Raw genomic sequence first — 12,097 nt, forward strand, 5'->3', positions numbered from 1 at the left:
GGAGAAGTAAATGGTAAAAGGTCCGATGATGTTCATAGTCATCAGTTTGCACCAAACAAGATATCAGACACTTTTATTTATTTTGACCCAAACAAGGCAGCAGACTTTTATCTATTTTCTTTTTATCCTCTTTCTTTCTTTGATTCTTTCTATTAAGCATATATGTTGGATGGACACATTATGTGTTTGTACCATCATTTCCTTCCTCCCTGTGCCCATCTTGCTGAAGGCCCACCTTAGTAGGATTGCTAGTATTACCCATGGGTTTGTGGGTTATCAGTTGCAAGAGCAGCAGTCAGTCATGGGGTGGGGGGCAATGCCACTGGATATGCCCTCCTAACCTGTGACTCTTACAATCCCCCTCCTCCCAAAAAATTTCCTGAGCTGTGGTGGGTATGTTTTAAATCTGCTTTAGTGTTGAGCTCTCAGCAGCTTCTGGATTTCTGCTTTGGTATATGTTCAGTATCCTCAGTGTCTGTCTCCTTCTCACTGAGACAGGTTGTCAGGCTCTCCATGGAAGCAGCACTCTTGTTCATCTCACCAACTCCTCTGTGGTTTCACCTAGACACTAGCTAATGTGTGAGGGGTAGCTCTTTTTCTCAGTTCTCTCTACCCTCTGAAAAAGAAAAATGGATTTTTCAATGGAGAATGAGGTCAACATAGGTTAAATGGGATAAGCATTGTTAATTTAGAAAGATTTTAATGGATGTAGATGCTGTTTTGGCCAAAGACTAGTGGAAACTTGTCGTTGGAGACCATAATATTGGTCTCCATAGGATTCTGACCTGGTTACCAGTTCTAGCTATGGGTTTCTTTCCCTGAGCAGATCTCTTATCCAATCAGAAAGCCATTGGTTACCCACCAAGGCTGTGTGCCACCATTGCACAGGTGTGTAATCTTGTTTGGTTGCTTTTGAATAGCAGTGTCCCCTGCTTGCTCACAATGTTATTGGCCATTTTCCCCCAGTAGCTCATGTAGCACCATATAGGCTAATCATCTAGGAACTGGCACCCTTCCAGAGTCCAGCCAGGTCTGTCCGTGTTCTGTGTCAGCAGCATATGGTATCCTTAGCAATCAGGTCTTACCTTTTACCTCAGGTGGGTCATCAAGTGCTTTGACAGAAGTCTGTCTTGTTTTGGGGACCTAGTAGCTCTGCTGCAGAAAACCCCCCTACAGAAATTGACAAGACACCAAATTAATTGGGAAAAGAGATTTATTCACATGTGATCTAGTGTCAGAATAACTCCTGAAGGTCTCCAGCCCCCATGACTGTGTGTTCTTCCAATTTATAGTTTCAACAATAAGTGGAGCCAAGCAAGCACATGGGTGTTATGGAAGAGAATAGATGGCGGTTATTGGCTTCAATTTATATAAAGAGATAGGAAGAGAGTGTTGAGGGGGAATTTCCAAAACCAAGTATGTGCAGTTCTTATCTTTAGCAAGCAGGACTGACCAGTCTCATGTTCTTGGGAAGAAAAGGGGTTGCCATAGCAGCCTCGGGCCTTCCTTCCTAGCAACTTTATAATTTTTCATCATTCTACCACAGGTCTCAGATAAACAGCTCAACATGGGTAGCAACTGATTATTGGTACTGGAAGTTATAGGCTAGAGCCAAATGTTTTAAGGTTAGGCTTAACCAGGTCCCTTATTACCAGACAACACCCCCACACTCCTGGTGAGGGCAATATCTTTTAGTCTACTATCCAAAAGGAAGGGTCTATGACCAATTCATTTTGGGTTTAGTTTTGTGTGCATCTCTCCCCAGCCTTCCTTTCCCCTCTACCTAACCCTACCATCCCTATTGTCTGGCCCTATAGTTGCTGTCAAGTATGCCAGCAACTCAACCTCTTCCAGGTTAGGAACCAAAGATGAGAGAGAATATTTGGCATTTGTCTGTCTGTGTTTGTGTGAGTTCATTGAGTATGGTCTGTTCCAAATCCATCCAGTTTCCTACAAATTTTATTATATCATTTTCCTGACTTCTAGGTATAATTCTGTTACGTAAATATACCACATCTTCATTATCCATTCATCCAATGATGGGAAACTGGGTTGATTCTAGCTTTTAGCTATTATGAATTAAGCAGCTATAAACATGGTTGAACAAATATCTCTGCAGCCAAGTATGTAGTCTTTAGGGTAAATGCCCAATAGAGGAATAATTAGCTAGTATCTCTATTTTCATCTTCTTCAGGACTAGTTGTACAAGTTTGCACTCCCACCAGAAGTGAATGAGGGTGCCTCTTTCCCTATATCCTCACCAACATTTATTGTAGTTTGAACTTTTAATAATTGTCATCTTGACTAGAGTAAGATGAAATCTCATAGTTGTTTTATTTGCATTTCCCTGATGTTGAACATTTCATTAAATGAGTAGTATCCATTTGTATTTCTTCCTTTGAGAACTCCCTATTCAGTTCTCTGCCCCATTTTTTTTTTTTGAGTGAGTTTTTTTTTTATTGCTTAGTTTTTTGAGTTCCTTGTGATTCTAAATATTAGGCCTCTCTCCATGGTATAGCTGGTGAAGATTTTATCCTATTATGTGGGTAATCTATTGGCTCAGTTCATGGTATGTTTGTGCAAAAGCTTTTTGGCTTCATGATATCCCATTGGTTGAGTGATTGTTTAATTTTCTGGGCTATTGGAGTATTGTTCAGGAAGTCTTTCCACACTCCTATATCATGGAGAGTTCCCCACATTTTTTTTCTTCCAGTACTTTAAGAGTTTCAAGTCTATTGAGGTCTTTAATCCACTTGGAGTTGATTTTTGTACAAGGTGAGATGAGTGTGTCTAGTTTCATTTTTCTATATGGTTATCCAATTTGTCCAGCACCATTTGTTGAAGATGCTTCTTTTCTATGGTGTATATTGTTGGCTCTTTTGTCTAAGATCAAGTAGCCATAGTTATTTGAACTAAGGACCGGGCCCTCAATTCTGTTCCATTGGTCTTTGTCTGTTTTTATGCCAGTACCATGCTGATTTTGTTGCTATGGATTTGTAGTATAACTTCTATAACCACATTTTAACCATGCTTAGATACTAGAATGATGCACTGTAAACAATGTGTACTTTTAATTTGGTCACTGAATTGGAATTAGTCTATACATTCATTTAATGAATACTTACTAAATGTAATTGGTCTTTACTGAGTCCTTGCTTTTATTTTCTGAGATTTAGTGGATAGTTACTTAGTGTTAAACCAATACTATTAAATATGTTTACACATATAGTGAACAAAACAAATCATACCCATTTTACTGTAGAACTTATGGGCTAATGAGAAAAAGTCAATAGCAAGCATATGGAGTTTTATAGTGTGTGCAATAGGCATACACATAGCTTCCACTCATCTCCAGATCATTAAAAAAGTACCATGTGAGAGAGAAAAAAAAAGTCCTTCAACTGTAAATATTACAGGACAAGTTTCTAACACTATAACCAAGTTTTAGCTGGGCGTGATGGCACACGCCTTTAATCCCAGCACACGGGAGAGAGAGGTAGGAGGATGCCCGAGAGTTTGAGGTTACTCTGAGATTACAGAGTGAATTCCAGGTCAGCCTGAGCTAGAGTGAGACCCTACCTCAACCCCCCCCCCAAAAAATAACAAATTTTTCATTAGGATACATATGTAGAACATAGAAACTGAACAAAATGTTAGAATAAAGTATAAAGCCTGTGTTGTAAAATGGGATTTCAGGATAGTATGGGACCTTGCTAAATACAAAATGAAATCAGCCAGAAAGTTAACAGAACAATTCTGAAGTTGCAGATCTTGCTAATGTATATTCTGCAGTATAAACTAAATTGTTCACCTATCTTTCTTGCCCCCCTCCCGTGTGTATGTGTGTGTATGTGTATGTGTGTGTGTGTGTGTGTGTCTGTCTGTCTGTCTGTCTTTTTCATTAGGGCAATAAAAAAAGTGCTTTGGCCATTGTGAACTATAAGTATATCTACACTTAATACACAAGTATTTAACTCATAGCTAGATAAAGTCAAAGTAGAATGGTAATTAATAGAGATGGTCTTCAATTTATGATAGTGTGGAAAATATACGACATAATACATGTAATATACCTGCTGTACTTTATCCATGGAAAATGAATAAGCACCTATTTATCCCAAATAGGGTACTGACAATAAAGAAATGATTCCACACAGATCTAGCTTGGTGAACCAGCCCACACCAGCATAGGTAGCTGCATCTCTGGAGCTCACTGCCTGACTTGCAGCAGATAGTCGCTCCCTCCAAGCAGTTCTATAACCTTGAATGTAGGGGCCTTGTGAGTCATGAATGTTTCTAGAACATCCCGAGATTTGTAGGGTGTTTCTCTCCTAAGCCTTGTTTACTCACTGAGACTTAAGGAACTTCAGAAATTTCTGAATCATAAGAAGTCTCTGATCCTTTTTGAGTTTCAATGAGCCTACCTCAATTTGTAGTTTCCTAACAAGCTTCCCTTTAGGATAGAATGTTTCAATTTGGAAGAAATTGAGACACTACATTCCACCTCTTCCCCAAACTTTTTTATTCTTTCTACCTCCTCTTCCACTAGGTCCCCTAGCCTTAGAGGGGGTGATATGCATACTCTACTAATATGTCACAGTGATGATGAGTCTCAGGAACTTAATCAGTTTTGAATCTCTGCAGTATAACTCCTATTGCAAAAAAAATTAATTTTTTTGAGAGGGAGAGAGAGAGAGATAGAATGGGCACTCCAGGGCTTCCAGCCACTGCAAACTCCAGATGCATGTGCCATGTTGTGCATCTGGCTTATGTGGGTACTGGGGAATAGATCCAAGGTCCTTTGGTTTTGCAGGCAAGTGCCTTAGCCATCTCTCCAGCCCCACACACACAAAAAAAAAAAATTTAAAGGTGTATCCTTCTATTGCCAATTGAGGTTGAAAACAGCAGTGATCTATGGGTGCAGCACAACTGTTTGTAAGGAAATTTGACAGTCAAATCACAAAGCAATAGTTTTCCTCATTGGGGCCCAAGCCTTCTTCAGCCATGAACTTTAGCCCTGGTTTACAGTAGCAGATATTAATTTCCTCCTGTGTAATGGGCCTTAAATCCAATATAAAAGCAGTTGGTTGCACCCATTATAGTCCTGCAACTATTGTCCCAGTGGGCACATTTTGTCTGACAAGGTGGTGCAACAGCATATAGGCTCCATAGCTGAGGAAGACTGTTGGTGACAGTGACGCTCCAGCAGTCACTGTGCTGCCTTCCATCACTATGAAAGTCAGCCAGGGGGAAGGCAGCTTCCGCTTCAGTCCCAGCCTGGTTTCTCCATGCCCTGTAACCAAAGCATGTGGTGTCTTCAGCAATAGGTTCTTACTATCTAGCTGCGGCATGCAACCGACAATAGTCTGTTTCACTTTAGGGGTCAAGGACCCCCTTGCCAAAAGCTCTTATGGCTCCTGAGAGTACCCTTTTTCACCCACATAGAATGGCTTCCTTTAGAGTCTTACTTCTTGTCTTTATCAATTTTAGATTTTTTTTTTTTAATTCTGTAAGACACTCAAAGGTTAGCATGGAGACACCCATGCAATGAAACCTTTTTATAGAGGGTGGGAAGGATCTCTGGAAACACACCATTATTTCCAAGCAAATGCCATTTGGCCTAAAGAGTCAGGAAAAAGTGAATACTGAGAGAAAACATTAATAAGGTCCAATATAGCATGTAGAGATTTATTGCCAAGATCCATTGTTTCCTCAAAAGAACAATGTTGAAGATAGTAGTGTGGATGGCAGGTACGATCTAATCTTGCCTTCCATTACATACTCATCTCCATGAGCTCTTCTGTCTCCTTATCATGGAGCACAACTGCTGCTACATGGCCACTGTGTACCTCCTCACCCTTGATGATCTCAGTGGGGCTAGCTTGTGCTACTCAGCCTGGCTCAGGTCCATGGACTGCACTCTAGCCTGTCCTGCCTGTCACTGGAGCTAGGTCCTCTGTTCTGACAGGCTCTGAGCAAGCTCTGTGGTTTTTGTCTTTTCACTGGACACACTATAATGCAGAAAAGGACCCAGATTAGGCAAGCAACCTCTGTCCCCAGTACACTTTCTTACTGCTCACTCCTTTGCCAAACTTAATCTATGTTATCTTTACTATTTTATTATGTCCTTTGTACACTGCTGCTCAGACTTGAAAGCATTCTAAAGGCTGAATAGATGTCACTTGACTTTTTGTGATTTTTTTTTCCCCTAGGGACTTCAGCTCCACACATAAATGTTTCCATATTTGACTTTGAGGAGCCCAGACAGACCCCTTTGTCTGTTTTGCCCTTTTGTGGTCTCCTTTTGAATGCTTTATCATGTATGTACCCAGTTTAAATACTAATCTAAGTAACTCAGAGTTGCTATAGCTTCTCCTACCTTGTAAAGAACATGTGTCCTACTATGAGGTCCAGAAAAGCCACGAAAGTCCCATTCCATTCCAGATGTTACTGCTGAACTAACTTCTTTCTTAATTTAACTCTGAGGTGAACACACACCTGTGTGATCCCGGGAACTGGGCATCAAACACTGATTTTCTCATGTCTACTTCCCTCAGGAAAGCCTATCCCTCCTCTGTTATCTTCCAATCCCTGATAATCATGGAATCACAGATGATAACAGCCAAGTGTCCCTAATGGCCTCTAATGAGCCAATCCATCAGGGACTGACTACCTTTGTATTGCCTCAGGTTATGCAGCCTTTGTCTCAAGGGGAGGATAAATAGTTGTGGTTCTTAATTTCTCTGACAACACTTGTACTGATCCCACCTACTCCATGGCCTCACAAGCATCTCACAGGCTGTAACAGGCTCTTTCATTGTTTGTTGAAAAGTCTATCCCAATTCAAGCAGGTCTAGGGCAGAATACTCCCTGTCTATCATGGTTGCATGAACTGGACTATCATTACGATGCCTATCTATATACTGAATCTTGGATTTTTCTTTCTTCTGGTCTAAAGGTTGGACCTGAGGGGTATCTTCTATAACCTTTACTTTGTCCCTTCCCTTTTCACAGTCTGATTACTCTCATGAGCACCATGTGGGATGCCATCAGGAGTTCGTTAGCATAGATATAACTTAACACATTTCTTTCTGTCGCATCCTACCAGCTCTGGAAATGGCAAACCAATACCTGCAGCTTATCGTATCTTATCCAGTTCACCCACAAAATCAGAGGCTAATGTGGACAGTGCTTGCTGTATGTCCTTTGCAATTCTAAGTCCTCCCTTGCACAAGTTCCTTCTGGGCAGCCACCTCTTTTTCAGATGCATAGCTTATTATATAGCAGTAGCCAGTCAATCTCTACAACAGTTTGCTCATACTCTCATCACTTAGATGCTACTGTCAGAGACTACAGTATTGATTGAGACTTTCAACCATTCTCAAGGTATCTCCACTCACACAGTGGACCCCACTTATTAAACAGATGTGTGAATCCATATCACATACAAAATGGCTACTCTGGGATTCTCCCACTGGGCTTTCCAGTCACAGACTTCTTGGCCTTGATTGTATATCCTGTCAGTCACCCTAGGGAGCATGCAACCACCACTACAGTAAGAAGTCACATCACCTCACACCACATTGGGAAAGGTAGCCATACTGGATTGTCCCCAAAGATGCTTCACCCACACACAATTGAACCCTCCATTGCATTGCATATCTAGGCACCAATTGCAGGGGCTATGTGCCATCACTCCTCCCCAGCTCATTTGTATCAGTTTGGGTTCCAATTATGTTGCATTAACTTTTCCTGCAGAGACATGAACAAACATCTATTCACCCCAGGTAGGGCACTGCCAACAAACCAAAGGAACCATTCTGCCTAAGTTTAGTATAGTGAAGAAGCAAGTTTATTGGAGTTACTTACAGGAATGTGAGAGAGGGGTTACTGACAGGAGCATGGACAATTCAAAGGCAGCTGCATCTCTGGAGCTCACTGCCTGACTTACAGGCAGTTTGGCCAGTAAGATAATTTCTTTTGTCAAGTAGTTCTGACTCCCTATATAATCTTGGAGTGGGGCCTTGTGAACCTTGTAGGTTTCAGGAGCTTCCAGAGCCTTGTGAGGAATTTATATCCTCAGCCTAAATGAGCTTTGGGATATCCTGATTCTTAGTGACTCTACTGTTGATTTGTAGCTTCCTGAATTTTTAGGACCTTCCCATCCGTTATGTGTATGCACCACATATACTCACTGTTTGTGGAAGTGCAAGTTAGAATACTGGTTGTGGCCATGCACACTTAGAATCCCAAATGGATAAGGAAGATTTGGTACATATACACAATAGAATTCTACTCAGCGGTAAGGATAAATAATATAATGAAATTTGGAGGAAAATGGACAAACACGGAACAGATCACAGTAAGCAAACTCACACAAACACAAAAAGACAAAGGCCACATGTTCTCCTTCATCTGTGGGTCCTAAACTGAAACAGCTTGAGTTGCGGCATGCCTGACAGACAACTTGAAGTATAGATAAGAGGTATGGAAGGGTTTGGGGGAGGGAAGTGGGAGGAAAGAAGAGTATACCCAAAACCAAATCCATAATGAATTGGTACTATAGAAACCTTCTTCCTGGATAGCAGACTAAAAGATATAACCTTCAATAGAAGCATGGAGGGATAGGCTGGTAAGAAAGGCCCTGGAGAGAGTGGGATAAAGTCTAACCCCAAAACAAAAGATAGGCCAAATAATTTAAGATATTGATACAGGCTCAGAGAGTCTAGATAGGACCCAAAATGTAAAGGGAACCAAAGGAGAAACAAATGGGAATCAAAGCAGAGGTAAAGATTGTCACAGAGAGACAAAGGCCACATGACCTCACTTACTATAAGCAAAAGATTTGAGAACATACAATTAGAGAATAAAATAGAAGTCACTTGAGGTTAGGAAGGATAGTGGGAAGAGAAGGCAGAGAGAGTGGAGGATGGATAACAAAATATAGTTAGAAGAGGAGAAATTGTTTATATGTCCTATAGCACAGTATGGTAATCATGGTCTAAATCAACTGTGCATTTATAAATAACTATAGATAGTTCCCATTGCTTAGAAATGATAACAATTAAGGAAATAGTGATTATCCTGAGTTGAAGGTAAGCCATTGTATAGATGCATCAAATTATAATAACTGACCATAAAGGCACAAATTCTATAAGAATTAAAAATCAAAATAAGGGCTGGAGAGATGGCTTAGCAGTTAAGCGCTTGCCTGTGAAGCCTAAGGACCCTGGTTCGAGGCTCGGTTCCCCAGGTCCCATGTTAGCCAGATGCACAAGGGGGCGCACGCATCTGGAGTTCGTTTGCAGAGGCTGGAAGCCCTGGCGCGCCCATTCCCTCTCTCTCCCTCTATCTGTCTTTCTCTCTGTGTCTGTCACTCTCAAATAAATAAATAAATAAATTTTTTTTAAAAAAGTGTAAAACCTTTATTTTTTAAAAAAATCAAAATAAAATAATAAAATCTGATTAAGCTATGGGTATAATAGAGATAATGTTTAACTAAACACTGACTTGTGTTAGGCAACCTTTAAGATGGTCTCCTCTGGTTTTTATTGCAGAAAGTAATACCCTTCTATTGAGTGTGAGCAGACATCACATCACAATAAGGTTTTTTGTTTTGTTTTGTTTTTAAGTATGGCTTCCATTTGGGTACTCTCTGATCCTTTGATTTGTAAGAAATAAACTGAAAACTGGTACTGGGTCCCTGTCAGAATTGAGTGTAAGATAGATTACTGGTCAACCTTTATGAGAAATTACAAGCAGAACGTGATTGATTTCCTTTGTGATAATAAAAACTTACTTTAGGCCATGAAGTTTCCATTTGCATAGCAATAACTAATAAATGAATTCAATCAAAGAAGGGCTAGTCATTTTCAGGTTGACTTGTAATTCATCTCCCTTTCAATTATTGGTGTATAAATACTGATCACATGAGAGTAAATAAATTTGCATTGGCTTTCATAAAGGAAATGATGATTTGGGAAACAGCACCATGTAACAATCAAGAAATAAGGAGGAATAACAGAGACATCTTCTTGGGTGGGAGAAAATTACCAGGTTCTCCTTTAAAAATGAGAAATAAGGATTGTTGGGAAAAGATTAAGATTTTATTTACTTCCTGTCAAGTCTCCTCTACTCTAGCAAAATAAACTTATTGATAAATCCTTCAAAGTCAGAGGATGAATGGAAGCATAGCAGAGCCTGAAAGAACAAGCCATGTTTATTAATGCAGAAGCTTTGCTAAATATAGTTGAATAAACAGAGAAGAAAGTAGTCCAGAAATACTGCTAGAACAGTTAAAAATGAATTTTTAATAAACTCTTTCATATTAAGATACATGTTAAGCACTCAAACCAGAGAATCCATTAATAGACATTTTCCATAACTCTGCTTTAAGATGATCATAAAAAGAAATGGTTGCAGCTGATAATTACCTGATACTCACAGGTTAGTGGCCTGATTCCATTCTGATGGTTCAATGGAATATTTTGATTGGCCAGTAGCCATCCACATTGGATATTAAATATTTTTAATATAATACCTGTATACATTGGTCTTAGATTAAATTTTTGCTTCTCCTGTGTAATTGGTTGCACTATGGGAGGTAGGAGATCATTTGTGTCTCATTCATGCTCAGAAATATAACAATAGGGTAAAAGGGTGCAAATGAAGACTCATGATCAACCTATGAAGCATCAGGTTTGCTCTCTGGTGATAACTGGCGACATTTTCATACTAAAGGAAACATAAATGTATATTGCAGTAAATACAAACCTCATATATTTTAAGAAAAAAAGATTTTTGAGAATGTTCTGGTTTTGGTAAGTTACTGTGACATAATTTCTATACTAGAGTTTCAAAGAAAATTATGAGGGTCACAGCTACAAGGTACCTGTGGATATACAACTACTTTTACTATTGCTAGTTCCCATACTCAACCTTTATAACCTGGCAGTCTGAAAAGCTAGAAGATAAACCTCAAAGTGTTAGAATTTTTAAAAAAGTAACCTTCAGCTTTTCTCTTCTGTGACTAAATTGAATTTGTAACAAACTCAAATACCAACAATTTAAATTATGGTTTATCTATGTTGAAATATTTTAATTTGTTTATTACATTAAAAGTATAATTTATTATCTACTATTGTGTTAACATTCCATATTGTTTATTAATTCTTTAGTGGTTGGAAACCCGTGTATTGATCTAACTTTATTTTTTAAAGAAGATTTTAGAAAGGGTTACTCTGATAATAAGGGTTTGCATTATACTTTTCACTGATAAACAGACACACATAAAAGCTGAGTAGGAATCAGGACTGGAAGTCACATTTCTCCTTTTGAATCAAATCATCACAAGGTCACTGTTTATGGAGCGAAGTGCCACATGGATCACATTTTTTGCAAATATAAAAATAATATCTCCATATACATTAGAGACAAACAAAACCAGGAGATCTCTAACCAATAATCAAAGGCAAAAAGCACTTGCTAACTGACCTCAACTGTGTGACAGCTGTGTGTCTTACCCAGCTGTACTACTTTTGGTATATAAATGATTAAAGATGAAGGCCTTCTTAAGTTTTAAGATAATAGAATTCTAAACATATATAACCAAAACATGTAATTTTCTAAAATGTATATGATAATTTTTAAGTTGGAGCCAAATCAAGAATTAAACATAAATGGTTTTAGAAATATTTTGTAGATTACCTACTACCAGGAATGGTTTTACTACTAAATGTTGGTTTTGTCTAATTTTAAAATGTATAATCTGATTGCATTTTGACAGTATTATAGCTTGATGATAATCATAACTCATCATATCTAATATATCTTCATAATCTTGCTTCACTCGAACTTTTAAAAATGAACTAATTAATTTCATTCCAAATTTCCTTTGCTATTCCTTGAATAAAGTTTTATGAACAAGTTTGTTGTGGACTGCCACTCCCACACTAAGAAAACAACTAAGGAAAACATAATCCTCTTTTCCCTTTAGCACACTGACAATACTCCAGTCATAGGAACATGGCCTAATATCCTAGACCAGCATGTTTTTGAATCAGATAACAATTCAGAATATTCCTCATCTCCAGTATGT

At 38.8% G+C, this 12,097-nt stretch overlaps 1 protein-coding gene across 1 annotated transcript in view; it reads left to right on the top strand.

The window, feature by feature from the left end:
- The window catches only part of Fam227b (family with sequence similarity 227 member B), a 214,254-nt gene that overhangs the window by 70,169 nt on the left and 131,988 nt on the right, over positions 1 to 12,097 (top strand). The window lies entirely within an intron of this gene.

The sequence above is a fragment of the Jaculus jaculus genome, chromosome 8 (genome assembly GCF_020740685.1).
Source record: "Jaculus jaculus isolate mJacJac1 chromosome 8, mJacJac1.mat.Y.cur, whole genome shotgun sequence".
Taxonomy (NCBI): domain Eukaryota; kingdom Metazoa; phylum Chordata; class Mammalia; order Rodentia; family Dipodidae; genus Jaculus; species Jaculus jaculus.